The 16,652-nt window shown below is 49.9% G+C and overlaps 1 protein-coding gene across 3 annotated transcripts in view; it reads right to left on the bottom strand.

Moving 5' to 3' along the window:
- Chst15 (carbohydrate sulfotransferase 15) overlaps positions 1–5,886 on the bottom strand; it is an 82,611-nt gene extending 76,725 nt beyond the window's left edge. Inside the window, exon 1 of one of the 3 annotated variants that reach the window (XM_057778926.1) lies at positions 4,972–5,886. The gene's annotated coding sequence lies outside the window, so the exon portion shown is untranslated. The remainder of the gene's footprint in view (positions 1–4,971) is intronic. The other 2 variants (XM_057778928.1, XM_057778927.1) reach the window with 2 other exon arrangements.
- Between the last annotated feature and the right edge of the window lie 10,766 nt (positions 5,887–16,652).

Genomic DNA, 16,652 nt, shown 5'->3' with positions numbered 1-16,652 from the left:
TCGGCCCCAGAACACAGTAAGGAAAACATAATGGCGTCCAGCCTGTATCTAATTATCTGCCCATGTTAGGGTATTTTCCAGACACCTGGGTGACTAGGCTGCCCGCTTCAGTGTTTCTACCACAAACACAATTCTGGACAGTATCCAAGTTTCAGTTTTTTTAAAATGACACCCTCTGCTTTTGAGGATCTGCCAGCCTTACTTTCCTCAGAAATCTAAAATGCCTGAACCAAGATGAGTTCTAGAAGTGTAAACGAGGTGTCAGGAGCACCTGCCCTCGCCAGGAGCTCCCCTCCACATCCATTCCCTCTTAGGTTTTTTCAAACTCAGAGAGGGGCTCAAGATGTGACGTTCAAAGGCCAGCTACACCAGCACATTTTTTTTCTTCCTGGAGAATGGCCTGGACTCTACTTAATGTGACAGCATCAAATAGACAGGCACCTACAGCCTACCTACAGGGCCAACTAAAAGGGGCACAGAGGGTACCCTGTCCCCTCCCTGCACAGATGAGAAGATGTCTGGGAGAGTTAAAGCCACAACCTTGGGAAACCTCACTGGGACAAGGCAATAAGGGGCTCCCCCTAGCTTGCTCTCTCTCTCTTCCCCTCTTTTACTGCTTTTCTAATTTTTTATCTTGCACGTGCTAGGCAAGTCCTCCACCACTGAACTACATTCCTAGTCAAGGCCTCAAGGTAGACTATATTAGACAGAGGACATGATGCTTTAAGGCAGTGACTCTCAACCTTCCTAATGTTGAAACCCCTTCGTACAAGTTCCTCGTGTTGTAGTGACCCCCCAACCATAAAATCATTTTGCTGCTACTTCGTAACTGTAACTTTGCTACTGTTATGAATTATAAAATAAATACCTGTTTTCTGATGATCTCAAGTGATCCCTGTAAAAGGGTCATTTGACCCCTTAATGGGGTCACAACCCACACGTTGAGAACCGCTGCTCTAAGGAACTATAGATACACGGTTTAGGGGTGCTGTGCAGTTTTAGGCCTCAAAGATATTCCTCTATCATGTTAGGAGTTCTAGAAAAAAATAATTACACAAACCAATGCTCACTGAGTGCCATTTACCAGGCATTGTTCCCAGCACCTGGCAGGGACTTAACTCTTACAGGACACCTGGGCGAAATCATGCGAAGACTCCAATCTCCAAGGCACTCACCAGACTCCCACTGCACTCTCCCAAGGCCCCTTGAAGACGCCTGTCAGCCGCATTATGTAATTCTGACTTGCACAAGTTCTGCCTCGCCCACTAATCTCATTGCTGTGCAGGAACTGCGTGCTGAGAGCTGACTCTCTGCCCCCATGCACCTGGCCCAGGGCCACACCTAAAGGGAATGAATAAATATTGCATGGAGCTGCTTTCTACCACAGGGGTAGGGGGGTGCTTCCCCTCCTCTCTGCATCCCTGCAAATTCTGTAAAGGACAGAAACCGCTGCCCACTTGCCAACTCCCCTCCACTGTTAATTCCACTCACGGAAACACAGTCTTCTCCTGGAGTGAGGACTGTCTCCTCCCCCCTTCACCCATCCTCCCTGCACATAGGAATAACCAAAACCATGGGGAGGGTCTCCATTGCCCTCCCTTGGACCTCTAAGAGACATGAAAGGATACGTATGTCTGTGGGACCTGCCTAGCACAGGGCTAGCTGTGACTGTATAGGGGCTCCTCGATTCTCGTGTTTTAGGAAAACAATTTCTATTGACCACATCGACACCAACCCTTCTCTTCCTGGATATTAGGCTGGACAAACTAAGTATATAACCGCCACTTTTATAGTCTCCTCAGGATGTGGGGAGCCGGGTCTTCGCATGCATCATTTCGTCATAGTGTTTCAGAGGAGAAGCAGTCTCGGGGAACACACGGGACCCAATACATGAGGACAATAAAGAAACCCACAGTGTAAGCTGAAACGCCTTGTCTCTGAATACTCGACCAGCTAAGAACAAACAAGATCTCTTTATTCCCAGCTGGAGGACCCAACTGCCCTTTGAAGTAACTTAATATCCACGGTACCTGAGCCTCCCAAACTTACAGCGCAGAAAGTGACACGGGTTGCATTCTTATTCCCAAGGACTCAACAGTCACTTCTAAGTCACACAGTACTGAAGACTCATCTGCTCGAATGTATGACACTCCCAAGCCTGCTACAACTTTTGAAAACACAGTTTCTACCTTTAGAATTGAAAACATCTCTTCTCTCATACGGATGGTCTTCCAATGGCATCTTTACAACTAGGGGCCAGCTGAGGCTCCAGGAAGGGGACAGGCTCAAGAGGTGAGAACAGAAGTGACAGCTGCCAACCCCAAAGAGTGTCCTCATCTGAGAGTTTGTAAGAGACCCAAGCCAGCATAGTGGCCATGAAGAGCCACCCACCCCAGGCTTTTCTCCTGTTCCCACAGCCAACCCCTCTCTTACACTGGCTTTGCCTTACTCTCACTCCGAGACCTGCAGCTGAAGGTCTGTCTGCCTGTCCTAAGAGAGAGCAGGGGCTCTGTCTTATTCTCATGGCATCCCTAGGCACAACTATGGGGTCTATACAGTAAACCAGCAGACAAGATGTTTTATGCGAAGCCTCACTGCCCTTGATGGGGTTGCATGGACTAGCTGTGGGACCCACGACACAGAGCATGTAGAGAAGCCTGGGCAGGCCTCCTCTAGCTCTAGGCAAGACAAGTAGACACCAGTGTGTGAGCCCATGTGGACCATCACCTGTCTATACAGTTTAAGTCTTCTCTGACATCTCAACACAGGACCACCACTACCACCACTGTCTCACCTCTATCATTCTTAGACTCCAGCCCATGCATCCATATCCAGGCTTAAGAATTGTTTGGAAATTTACAAGACCCGTGGACTCTGCTTTTTCCCAACTAGCTGGAGCCGAGTGGAGGCTTCCTGCTGTGTCACTCACCTGCTCAAGGCATCTCTCTCCTCTCCACAGCGCACACGCACACACAAACACACACACACCACCACCACCACCATCACCATGCAAATCTCCAGCATGTTCTCTGCAGTTTCAAAGCTTCCCAGCTCCTGGGGCCCAACTGGTTAATTTGAGATTGTTTGTCTCAAGACACTGAATAGGCACAATCCACTTGCCACTGGCCCAACCTTTCCCTCTTTTTTTTTGGCTCCTTCCTGATGCAAGGATTACTCTCTTGGGAATGGGGGAAAGGGAGGCCTCTCTTCAGATGCAAGGGAAGACAGGGTGTAGAAGGAACAGTGGCCCTCACAGCAGCCACTGTTAACAGCACTAGATTCCTGGGTAGGACAGTGGCCCAGGTTTTGTATGCATCAGAGAAAAGCATGACAGACCAGCCTCCTCCAGTGCTGTGTTTCCTTCAGGAGATCCTAAGATAGTTCCTGAGGGAGCCAGACCTTGGGAAGAAGGTTGGACCTAAGTCTTCCTGTTCACCTATGCCCTAGTAGGGAAACAATAGCAAGTCACTTCACCTCTCTTGAGGTGACAACAAAGAAAAAAAATATCTTCAGTTTTTCTTTAGTTTGGGGGGAAGCAAACTTGCTGGTAAAATCCAACCCCAAAAGCATTTTTATTCCCAGCCTACTTTGAACAAAACCATATGATGTGTGTGTGTTCACGTATCAGTCAACAGATCCTGGTTCAACAAACACTTGGTAAAATCAGCAAATGCCATATTCTGAAGAAGAGGTCTTGATTTTACGAGGAGGCAGCTGAGAGGAATTTCTGGTGGAGAATAGAGGGACTTCAAGAGAAACTTTGGGAAAACCTCTAACTCAGGGCAACCACAGTGGAGGAGGATACAGGTGTTCTCTGGGGGCCTATTGGTATGATCACTCCAGTCCTGGGAGTGATCCACACCATTCAGTCAGGCATTGCAAAAGATGGGTGCACTGAAAAGCTAGGCTTCAGTAAGAGAGGCACCCCACCGGTCAGAAGTAGCAGTTGATAATGGGCAACCAACCTCAGGGAGTCACTGACCACAAGCCCTCACAAGGCTTTCCTGAACTTCATTCCTGAAAACTGTACTCTTCACGGATGGAGTGAAGATGTTCAGCAGATTTACTAGGAGACGCAGGACAAGAGCCCCCCACAGCCCCCCATCAGCTGGTTCCAATTCCTCCTCCCCCCCCACCAGCAAGCGCGCTTACTAAAGGCGCCAATGTCCGGCTACCAGCCAGCAGCCTAGCAGCAGGCAACCCAGTCCCAACATTGGGCTGCTCCAGCCGCTACTCCAGCAGCGTTGTCTGCCCCGAGGCTCAAGACAGGCAAGCAACGTGGACACTCAGAACGTGATGGAGCAGTCAAACAAGGGTGCGCGGGACCTTGGAATCCTAAACGTGGACACTGATGAGCGTAAGCCAGCCAATCAGTTCGCCCGAAGAAGAAATCAGGCGCTTCCCCAGCTCTCCATTCATTCCCTGCAAAGCCTGGCTCCCTTCGCCCCGGCGCCATCCGGAATCCCAAGGGGCTCCACCCGGCCAAGTGCGCCAAGACCTGCCACCAGCCACCACAACGCTCGCTTCCTCTCCACCGGTGCACACAACCCCACCGATTAGCACGCCATCGCCAACCCTAGCGTCGCCCCCAAGTCCGGGCCGCTGCCTTCCCGGCTCCCGGCGGCACTCGCCGCCGCCCCGCGGCCCGCTTCAGACAAGCCTCGTTCTACCCGCTGTTCCCCAGCTGGCCGGGGACACCACCAGACTCCTTAGTCAGGCCGCTTCGGGGACTAGGGGACAGGGACGAAGGAAAAAGCGGAGAGTAAAAAAGTTCAGGCCTCTCCATCCGTTCTTCCCAGGCCTGTCCCCACAGTCCCTCCTCAAGAACCCTGGTCCTACAGACGCCGACGCCTGAAACTGTTCCCCAAAATCCACACGTGCCTTCCTGCTGGTAGCCGTGTAGCAGCTACAGCCCGGGTTTCCGAGGCGGCTCCCATCGGTACCCAGAGACAGTGGTAGATGCCCACGTACCTGCCCCGGGCTGTGCCTGGAAACTTCCCCCAAAGTGTGCGGGGGAGGGGCATTGAGCACGGTTAGGAGAACCCCGGTCCCCAGTTCTGCCCGCGGCGAGCTCGCTCCAGAAAATCGCCGACCTGTCTGTCCATTGGTCCTATATCCAGCGGTCCTCCGCCTTCAGCTTCCAGGGCTGGCTGGCCCAGGGTCGCGCGGATTCTGACTCCTTGGGGCGTTTCTGCGGGACAGCCAGCCGGTGCGTGCCCCGCGGCGTGCGTCCTCCGCCGGCCTCCAGCTGTCCACAGCGCCACCACGCCACCACCCGGTCCCCTGTCTCGGAGCTCGGGCCACATTCGCTCTGGCTAGGGAGGGGGCGTGTGAGCCCCGGCGCCTCCACCCGCAGTCGTTCCCGCAGGGCCCCTAAGCGCGCTGGGCACCCAGAGCGCGGCCAGGACCGAGCAGTGAAAGGGACGCCTCCTACTGGGGACTGCGCCTGGAGCGTGGAGGCCCGACCGAGGGGTGCGGGCCCAAACCTGCCAGAGCTCGGCGCGCTCCAAGTTCATTGTCTGCCTGGGCCGCCGCCGCCTCCACGCCGGGAGCAAAGCGGGGAGTGAGGCTGCGCGCTGCCCCCGCCACCCAGACTCCCAGCTCCCAGTCCCGGCCAGCCGGAGCGGAACCCGCAGAGGGGCACCGGAACCCCGAGCCAAACCTCCGCGTGCCGCTTCTCGCCGCCCCCAACCCTTCAGCCCGCACCCAACTTGTACCTGAAAAGCCCAAGACGAGCTCGGAAGCCTCTGCAGCTCCGACTCCGCGGGAGCGCGCACCCAGCCCTGCGCCTAGCGCCCCGCATCCAGGGCGCATCAACCTGACTCCAAGAGCGCTAGGAGGAAAAAGTTTGGGAGTGACTTGCAGATGGAGAATGAAACCTCTGAAGAGAACCCTCCCCCCGCCCCGTGTCGCGCTGACACACAGCAGCTCGAGTCTGGAATGCGAGATCAAGGCGTGCGCGCCCCGCTGAGCGGTGGGTTTGGTCCCCGCCCCCTCGCCCTGCAAGTAAATACAGTTTGTGTGTTGCGGTAACTCTGAAAAGGCAAAACCGAAACCTGGTGTGTGTGGCTGTGACCCAGGCTACCAGAGACAGTTTTAAGGAACTTGGCCGTCCAGAGGCAGCCCATACATTGATATTCAAGGCCATTGACGCTGGTGGTTTCGGCGCCCTCTGTTGTATTTTTGCATCCTACAAAGGCTGCCTAGCTCTTTAGCCTTATAGGTCTGCTTCTTCTGAGAGGTAAGGTTCTGCAGGACACTGAGCACCACTGACTGCCGCAGTGGCCCACGGGGGGCTGCTCCAAAGAAAGGCTCCAGTGGTCGCCCCCCCCCCGCCCCATGCTGTGGGCTGAAGATGCAAATCGGTTAGTGTAAAGACACCTTAAGGCTTGTTCGGGAAAGCTTCTGGAGCACCCAACCCAGACTCTGGGAACAGGATAGAAGCCACAGTCTATTCCCATGGCCAGAATCCAGCACCTTGTTTCTCGAAGCAATAGGGAAACCACTCTCTAAACTGTAGAATGCTGGCACGTGTAAGAAAGGTGTTTCTAGACAATGGGAGTCCCCCTTCTCTCTTGCTGGAGGTTGCACCTCATGCCTTAGAAGCTACTATCACCCTGAAGTCATAAACTTCTGGCTCAGCCTCCATGGCAACTGACTCAGAGGTCACAATCAGAGGATTATAACTGCAGATGGGAACCGTGAATGACAAGGGAGTTCTTCAAAACCCCTGTCTTGTTTTCCAACAAATACTGCCTTTTACATAAAGATCCGCAAAGAAAGATTAATGAAGCAATGAGGCCGGGCTCCCCCCTCCCCTAGTCAGCAGACTGTATTTGCTGTTTCCCGTGTAGACTCGGCCTGGCGATTTGGAGGTCTTTATTATTTTTTTTTTTAACAAAAACCTTTTTTTCTAAAAATACAATGAGCTGGTTTTTGCAGAGTTCACAATTCCCAATAGATAATGATGCCATTTTTCACGGTCTTACACACGTTGTGGCTTTGGGGCTTATTTATTAGCTCCGGAGAAAAGACTGCCTTTCAGTAACGTTTATATGCGCGAGTAATTGCGCTGGGACACAGTGCAGGTTGCTGTTAAAGAGGGTGGGTTGTGCAGGCGCTGGCAAGCAGAGTCCTGGGCCAGGCAGCTGTCAGAGCAGGGTGTGCAGCCGGTTTAAGCAAACACAGGGAAGGTTCTTTGGAAACGGCAAGGAGGAAATCCCCTCCTGTAAGAGTGTGTGGAACATGATCCCCGGGCCACACGTATGGGGGCTTTCCAATACATGCCCCATTATGGAGATGGCGCTGGGCCCACCCAGATGACTTTCAAATTCAGGTGTCAGAAATCACAGCTGACATGGGAGCAAATTGTTTTTAAGTAAAATCCCTATGCCGCTTTGATATGAGTTCCATCGGGACTTTCCAACAGTATTATACGTGTTCCTGCGATTACCTAGAGAAGGATTTCTTTCTTTTCCTCGCTCAGCATTAACTTCAAAAAATTATCAAGAATTGCCTGTTATCCCAAAAGGCTCTAGCAACACCCAAATGCCCTGGGTAAGTAGTGAGAGGGAGTGAGGGATGGATGGATAGCAACGGGGAGAGACTAGTGCTGGTAGGCCTTTGGCAATTCATAAGAAACAAACACAGAAAGTTTAAGACAGTAAACACGGCCTCCTCAGCATTCATTCCCAGGTTGTCATGATTGGGGGTAGAGAGGGAGTTGTTGCCTGGGTTCAAATTCTACTTCCAATACCTACTAACTAATTCTCCGTAAATCCCTTCTTTCTGAGCCGCTAATGGTCCACTGAGTTATTAATTCCAGCTCTTCAGTTTTTCACAGTGGTCACACCCGTACATCTGTGTCACTATAACAAGACACCTGAAGCTGGCTAACACTAAAGAAAAGGGGTTTGTTTACCCCATGATCCTGGGGGCTCAAGAGCCAGTATCTGGCAGAGTTCTTTTTCTACTGGCAGACTTCCAAGGTAGTTCAGACCATCACACAGCAGGGAGCCTTGTGTCTGTGTGTCTTCTGGTCTTCCTTCCTTTTCTTATAAAGCAAGTACCTAATTCTAGGACTTCCCACTCTGGTAACCTTATTTGATTCTGATCACCTTCCAGAGGCCCCACCTCCAAATCCTGTAGTTGAAATTTCTCCTGATGTGTCACAACAAGGATTGCATTTCATCATATGCACGTTTGGCTGACACACTTCTCAACAGGATCAGTGACATATATCTCCCCTGCCACCACCTCATGGTGAAAGGACTGCTCCTCTCAGCAACTTGACTTTTGCCTTTTTTTGTGTGGGGGAGGACAATGAGATATTGGGGAACGATTAGGTCAGAGGCTGGAAGTGCTCTTGTGAGGCCAGGCTTGCTGTGTCCTATTCTAGTGGCCCGCCTTATAAAGAGCATGTCTTAAATAGGAGCTTCGTTTTTCCTCAAGGCTCCAGAATGAACACTGTGAAACAGACCTGAGTTTATACGCTGGAGCTAAGCGATCCCAGCTCCAGCTGCACTCAGAGGCACGCCAACTGATACACACACACACACACACACACATAATCAAGGTGGGGGGCGGATGTTCCTCTGTTGTAAGCTGTTTTGTTACACAGCATTATTGTGGCAGCAGCTGACTGAGCCATTTACAGCAGTGTGTTTATGGCAAAGCACATGCTAGGCACAGGGGTGGGAGAGATGACTCAGCAGTTAAGGACACTGGCTGTTCTTACAGCGGACCTGGGTTCAGTTCCCAGCACCCATGTAGTGGCTCAGAGCTATCTGTAGGTCCAGTTCCGGGACATCCAATGCCCTCTTCTGGCCTCCACAGGCACTGCATGCACATGGTATACAGACATACACACAGGCAAATGCTTAGCCGTATGCATAAAATAAAAAAATAAATCTTTAGAAATAGAAAAATGTTAATCACAATTATTGGGCTATAGGAAACAAAGTAGCTATTATTAGTGAGCATCATTCTTGAAAGTTTTGTAAATAGTTGCCATATAATTGTTTACTAATGAATTAAATGAGTGATGATTATAACTTGAATAAAGATTTTATAAGGGACAGTACAAGGACATGAGAGCATTGTAAAAAGGGCCCACTACAGCTTTTACAGTCACATTCATTCATTCCGGAAGTATTCTCTGAACACCTACTGTGTGCCATACAATAGGATGACTGAGGGAGCCACTGAGATAACTAAGGTCCATATTCTTCCTAAAGGGACTGCTACAGACCCCCATGAGACAAGCAGTACTTTCCCATTCTGCATCCTTAAACCTACCCAACAAACCATGCTACTTATGCCCATCCTTCATGCTGGAAGACTGAGGCTCAGAAACCAAGAGTGTAGAAGCATACCTGTTTGCTACCTCCTGGTGCCAATGACACCAAGTTAATGGTGGGCAAACCCATTAGAACTGGGTTCCTGTCCCTTTCTGGCCCTCAGTCAAGCCAGGGCTGAGTAAACACGAGGCCCACAAGGCACAGATTCTGCTTCAGCCATAAAAAGGGCTTTGCCCTGGGGGCCTGAGGGCCCTAGAGGTCATTGCAGAGGCTCTCAAATTCATTCCGGCAGCTCTAGCTTCAGATTTCTGCACCGACCTGCTTCCCACCCTGTGACTTTGACAAATTCAGACTCCTCAGTAACCCGAGTGCATTTCAATTTTTATAAATTTAGAAATCCTCCCGCAGTAATGCATCCATTAAGTGTACTTTAAACCAATTTTGGTATGCTAATCCATCACAAATCGACGTGAAATTTGGGTTCTTGTGAAAATTTCCTACACCCGATCCAAACCCTCTACAGGATTTAGGATAGTAAGAGGTTCCTTAAAGCGGCAGGCTTGACTCGGCCCTGAACGTTCAGGAGGACAGGGGGAAGCCAGAGCTGATTTTAAACAAATACACACGTTCACACACAAACTGTCTGTGATAATGGGAGGAGAGGGGCAGTTATTCCAAGAAAAAAAAAATGCTGCCAGATCATTAAGATTTCAGAACTCTTGGAGCAATGGCGTCACACATGTTACTGCATTCCCAGCCCATAGCCCAGTCTAGTACCACACACACACTCTAGAGGTGCTTGGCAAAGGGGCCTATTGGAGTTACCTGCTTGGATTGTGACCTGCCTCCTGTGATTGTCCCCGTTGCCTAAAATTTAGACCTTCTCTCCCCACCCGTGAAGCGTGGGAATGCTGAAGGAACAATCGGAGCCTCTGAAGAAGAACCACGTGAGGATGGGAGTGTGGTCAAGGAAGCCAGGGGAGAGCACAGCCCTGTAATTGGCAGCATAAAGAACCCAGGGGTGGTAAATGAGACATAATGTCACTGTTATCACCACGCAGGACTCGGTTGCTACCGATTGTTGAAGGGCAGTGCCTATTAAGTAGATGTTTTTAGCTGCATAATAGACATTTTGCCAATAAGATCAAGTTTACAGCCCGGAGCATTACACTTACTTGCTTCTGTCATAAGACCTACAACCCACCCAACCGCAGAACTGAGCGGTTGACATGGTAAATGGTGAGCATCATCACCTGCCCTGAATGTGAAATACCTGTACCTTCTAAATAAGCTTCATTCTCCTGGTGGCAGGTTTAACGCAGTCAAATGTTACAAAGTGGTGCTTGGGAGGATAATGGGAATGACGCCCACAGGCAGGTGCTGGGAACTGACTGTGATGTGTTCTCCTTGTGTCTCCTTAGGGATCCAACTCCCACCACCCTAGTTCTGCGATGCTGTCACATGCACCTGCCTGGGGGCCTTCGGGAGTGCCACTGTAGGTTTTGAAACTGTGTTATGCCAGGCCAGTCAGCCACCATCCTGGTCGCAAGCCTGACTCATCGTAAAGTCCCTCAGGAGTTTTAAAATACAGAATCCTGGGTCCTGATAGGTTCCAAGTCACAGGCTCTCTCAGACCCACGTCCGTTCTGCCTTAGGGCTGTCTCTTTAGGTTTCTCCTGCTAACTGTCCTTTTCCTCCCTTGACCCCTACTGACTGGTTCTTCCTTCATATACACCAAGATCTCCCCAAACATTATCTGGTCCTGTCAACCCTCTGGTCAAGACCTTTGACACTCATGTCTCAAGCCTCCATGGCACCAATAAGACAACTGAGGTCTGTATGGCCAGGTCAGGGCCAAGGCTCCCACAACTGTGGGCCTTCCTCTTTTCTGGTTCCGTCTCACATCAGCTTCTCGAGTTGATTCAGACAGGACTTCTGTGTCAATGGCATCACAAAACACTGGTGTCCTTGTCTAGGAACTATCTGCTCTTTAGATGGATGTCAACTAAAGGAAAATGGGCCCCTGAGAAACCACTCTGATGAAATTAACACCCAATGTAAGTATGGCTTTGGCTGTGGGTGGGCATCTGGGAGGGGAAACATCCAGATCAAGCCCTTCTCCTGCTCCATCTCCATCCTACCAGGGCTTTTCTAGATGCAGCAGTTGTGCCAGAGAACAGCTGCAATCCCCCAGGCTCTGGTTTGAACCTCGTTTGCCCTGGCATCTCTGTCTCACATCCTTCCTTAGGATATGAATGTTAGGACTGCATGGTCCCTTGGGCTGTTACCTCTCCACGTTGACATCAGAGTTTCTTGTTACCCACCTAGAGAAGTGAACATCTCACCACCCTAGCCTTAGTGATGAGGAGCAATACCATGTAATAGTCCACAGGAGTCAAGAAAAGATGGGTACAGAGAGCACCCTTTCTCACTTGAGCTTTCCTTCAATACATGCTCTCAACTGATAGGATGAGGCCCACCCACACGGAGGAGAACAATCGTTCATACTCAATTCACTGATTCCAATGTCCGCGTCTTCCAAAAGAAGATACACCCAGCATACCATTGGCTGAGTATCTAGATATCTCAAGGCTCAGTCAAGTGCTACGTAATATTGGCCATTACAGGGGTCATTCAGCTTCTGGCTTACTTCCTCTTCTGCATTGGGAAGTAAACCTGCTTGCTCAGACACTTCCTCCTAAACACACCCAGGAGTCCCAGGGCCCCACTCTATCCTTAGGGGCCCCTAGTCTGCAAAGACATACACAAACAAGGGCTAGAGCTGGTTGCTGCCTTCTCTCTGGCTGCAGAGATCTTAGGCACCTGGCAAGGAGCTAGCCTGAAGAGAAGTCCCCACCCTCAGTCACTCCAGGTCCTTCAGGCAATTGCTGTAGCCAGGACCTTCCGGTGCCATGATTACTTTTAACCCACATTCTATCAACACACTCACGGGGAAACATTCATATTCCGGAATGTCGGTAGACAGAACCGTGCAGCTGCTGGGAGTGGCTCTGTGATGGGGTATGGGAAGAGTTGGGGTGTCAGGAAGCAAGCTGCTGGAGGGCACAGGCTTCCAAGGCATCTCCAGTGTCACTTGCATTGTGAAATAATCCACTATAAAAAGAGTTCAACAGCATCCATAAAAGATAATTTGTTTTCATAAAAATATAAAACACTGCTATCATTTACTATTTAAAAAATTATCACAAAGTAAACCAATTGAAAAGTAAACAAAGAATTTACCTTAGATCAGAGCCGTGAGCAAGGGCTAGAGGCCAAGGATCAGAGCACCATGTTGTCTCACAGGGAAAGCTTTCTAAGACTTGTTAGGAGTCTACGGATGCATGTAATCCAAGCACTTGGATTCTGAGACAGAAGGATTGCTGTAGATTCAAGACAAGCCTATGCTATACAATGAGACCCTGTCTCACCAAACAAAATCCAAGTCAGATTTTTTCAATTTTTATTTTTTTAAATTACTGATTTATTTATTTTATGTTCATTAGTGTCTTGCCTTCATATAGGTCTGTGTGAGGGTGTCAGATCCCCAGAACTGGAATTACAGACAGTTGTGAGCTGTCATGAGTGCTGGGAATTCAACTTCTCTCTTAACCACTGAGTCATCTCTCCAGCCCCCAAGTCATATTTTAAGGAATTTGATGAAAAACTAAATTCTCAATATGCGCTTTTTTTTTTTTTGAGACAGGGTTTCTCTGTAGCTTTGGAGCCTATCCTGAACTAACTTTGTAGACCAGGCTGGCCTCGAACTCAAGAGATCCGCCTGCGCCTGTCTCCCAAGTGCTGGGATTAAAGGAGTGTGCCACCACTGCCCGGCAATATGTGCCACTTTTATCTCTAACAGCCCATCCAGGCACCACTAAAACCCCTCAGGAATAGGTGAGCCCTGAAGTCCCCGCCGGCACCTGTGGTGTCTTAGCTGGTGCCTGTGGCACTCAGGGACAGGGAGGACATTTAGACTGAAAAGGAGGTGAAGAATGGAGAGGAAGGCCAAAACAACCAGGAGTCTGCACTTCAGAAGGAAATGATTGGCCTCACTCCTGGCCTTCCAGGCTCCTCCTCTCAGTTAAGGTTTCTACTGCTGGGATAAAACGCTGACACAAAGCAACTGGGGGTGGGGAGCTGCTTGCTCCTCCTGGCCTGCTCAGTTCATTTTCTTATACACCCCAGGGCCACATGCCCAGGGGTGGCCCTGCCCATAATGGGCTGACCTAGTCCATATCAATCACCACTGAAGAAAATGCCCCACAGGCTTGCCTACCGTGCAGTCTTAAGGGGTGTTTTCTTGGTTGAGGTTCCCTTTAATCAGATGACTGTAGCTTGTATAAGGTCCACCAAAGCTGACACATGCCTACATCACTACTTCTTCCTCTTCTTCACCCTCTTCCTCTTCAGGGTCTCACTATGTATCACTGGCTAGCCTTCAACCTACTAGGTAGAACAGGCTGGCCTCCACCCTCCAAACTCTAGAATTATGTACTTCTTGTCCTCAACTAGCCTAAATTTTCCATCCTGGGGCTGAGATAGCGCCCCTAGCTGTCCACCTAGTGCGCAGCTATGAAAACAGTTATTTCTTCTTCCAGTTCACTCAGAGAACTGAACACGTGATGGGAGAGTTGAGGAACATACTCACAGAGACTACTGGGATATATAGGTAGGTAGGTAGGTGGATGGATGGATGGATGGATGGATGGATGGATGGATGGATGGGTGGGTGGATGGGTGGGTGGGTGGGTGGATGGGTGGATGGGTGGATGGATGGGTGGGTGGGTGGGTGGGTGGGTGGGTGGGTGGATGGATGGATGGATGGATGGATGGATGGGTGGGTGGGTGGGTGGATGGATGGGTGGGTGGGTGGGTGGATGGGTGGGTGGGTGGGTGGATGGGTGGGTGGGTGGATGGATGGGTGGATGGATGGGTGGGTGGGTGGATGGATGGATGGATGGATGGATGGATGGGGGTAGATAGATAGATCTAGATAGATAGATAGACAGACAGACAGCTAGACAGACAGACAGTTTGTTTTAAAGATAAGGTCTAATATAGACTAGGCTGACCTCAAACTCACTATATAGTCTAGAATGATCCTCCTGCCCCTACCTCACAAGAGCTAGGATTACAAACATGTGCCAGTCCACCATATGCAGTTCACACCTAGTGTGCAAGCACTCCATTATCTGAGCTACATCCTTGGCTCCTGGGTAATTCTCCTTTGAAGTATTAATAACGAGCGAGACCCGTCCCATCCCATAGATATAGTCCCTTGCTATCAAGTCCTCATGGAGAAGCTAAAAGTATACCGTAAAGAAACAAGGTTCCTCAGGTGCTCAGGACCTGTCCCAAAACAAAAATGACTTTACAAACACTTTCTTATCTGTCTGGTTCTTTGAGCCAGTTTGTAAATCCAAAGGTTCATGGAGGAAATACTGGTGCACTGTTTGGTAAAGTTAGCAGCTGGGTGAAAAAAGAGAGACCTCCCACTCAAAAAACCATAGCTATTAACTTATCACTATACCGTGCAAGACTGACCATATGACTCAGGGTAGGAGACTTTCCTAGCATGTTCAAGGCCAGGGGCAATGTAAAGCATGGCAAATGAATAAGTAAACAGATACAAATTTAATGCTGGTCCTGCTGAACCCTCCACCCTTGGGAAATCTTTAGATCTTCATAACTCAGAGGAATTAATATTCTTTAGCTCATTTCATATATAAGAAACTTGCTTTGACCCCTTCCTAAGTCTGCTAGACCATCCATGCATCTACTCACAGGACTAGGACCCATGAGGGTGGTATGCATTCTGCCTATTTGGCAATCTTTACGCTCTCAGCCTGGGCTTTAAAAAATATCAACACAGGGAACCCACAGGACATGAGGTTTGCTGCACCCTGGCAGGTTTCCTGCTGACTCAGTCCTGCTGGGAAGGAGCCAACCATGGTTACTTCTCAGGCCTCTGTAAGAAGCATTTCCGTAGACTGGTCTTCTAGCTCATATAAGGCACCAGGGCCTCAGGCCTGGGCAGAGGTCTCTGCAGACGCAGCCGTATTCCTCCAGCCCACTGCTTCCCTGGGGGATTCCTTAGGCATAGAGCTGTCCTCTATGGCTCTGGAGGCTTGTATTGTCCTCTGCAGAGAGGAGGAGGCAGCCAGGACTTATATCTGCAGCTTCTGGCTCCCTTTCCCACACTCATGTTTTTTGTTTGGTTTGGTTTGGTTGTTGTTGTTTTGGTCCCCCCCCCCCCCAATGACATGGCCTTCTGGCTCACCTTCACTGTCTGAGAAATGCCTGGAGTGAAATTCAGGGCTTGATGCATTTGCAAAGAATCCTCCTCTGGTGGGTTCCTGTATTAGTCAGGGTTCTGCAGAAACATAGAGCTGAATGTGGTCTGACTGTCTCCCACCAGGAAACCCAAGGATCCAATATGTTCAGTCCTCAAGGCCAGATGTCTCAGTCGGTCTTCAGTATACACCAGAATCCAAAAGAAGTAGGCTCTAATGCCAGTGAAGGGATGGGCTTGCCAGTGAGAGCCAGAGCAGGCAGGCAGAGAGCAGGCTCCCTTCTTCTGTGTCCTTTAGGCAGAAGGTGTGTCCCAGATTCAGGCTGGGTCTTCCCATCTCAAATTATCCAATCAAGAAAAATCCCTCGTAGGTGTTCCCAGCCACTTGGGCCTTAGTTAATTTCCAGATGTAGTCAGGTTGACAACCAAGAGTAGCCATCACAGTCCCCAATACCTAATTCATCCCAAAAGTAAGATAAGAACTCCTGCTACCAGCAGTGGGGTTTTGTTCCTTGTGGCTGAGCAATGAGTCTGAAGTGATTTAAAAGTGATCCTCCAAGTCAGGTGGTGGTGGCTCATGCTTTTAATTCCAGCACTCAGGAGGCAGAGGCAGACAGATCTCTGTGAGTTCAAAGCTAGCCTGATCTACAAAGTAAGTTCTAGGACAGCTGAGGCCACACAGGGAGACTCATCTCACAAAAGAAAAAAGGAAAAGAAAGAAAGATTAAGGTCCTAGAACACACCATCTACCCCAGTGTAGTATTCAATGGCACACAGGTTTGTGTGTCCAGGTCCCCTGCATAACAAGAACACACCACTTGGTCTAGGGACTGTGTCCCAGCCTAGCAGCCACCCCCAAGCTGAGTTTATTTGCATTAGGAATCTTATCCACTACCAGAATCAGAACTTTGCCTCCATGGTAACATGTGAAGTTTTCAATCTGAGTGTATTTGCCTCCAGTCTTTGGAAAACCACTGGTCTGATTTCCCAGCTCCTCTAAGCAGGCTGAGAGGAAAGGAGGAAGACCCTGCAGGCAGTACTAGGTTTGGTTAGTGGAG

Source organism: Chionomys nivalis, chromosome 8 (genome assembly GCF_950005125.1).
Source record: "Chionomys nivalis chromosome 8, mChiNiv1.1, whole genome shotgun sequence".
NCBI lineage: Eukaryota > Metazoa > Chordata > Mammalia > Rodentia > Cricetidae > Chionomys > Chionomys nivalis.
This window is presented reverse-complemented; position numbering and strand designations above follow the sequence as displayed.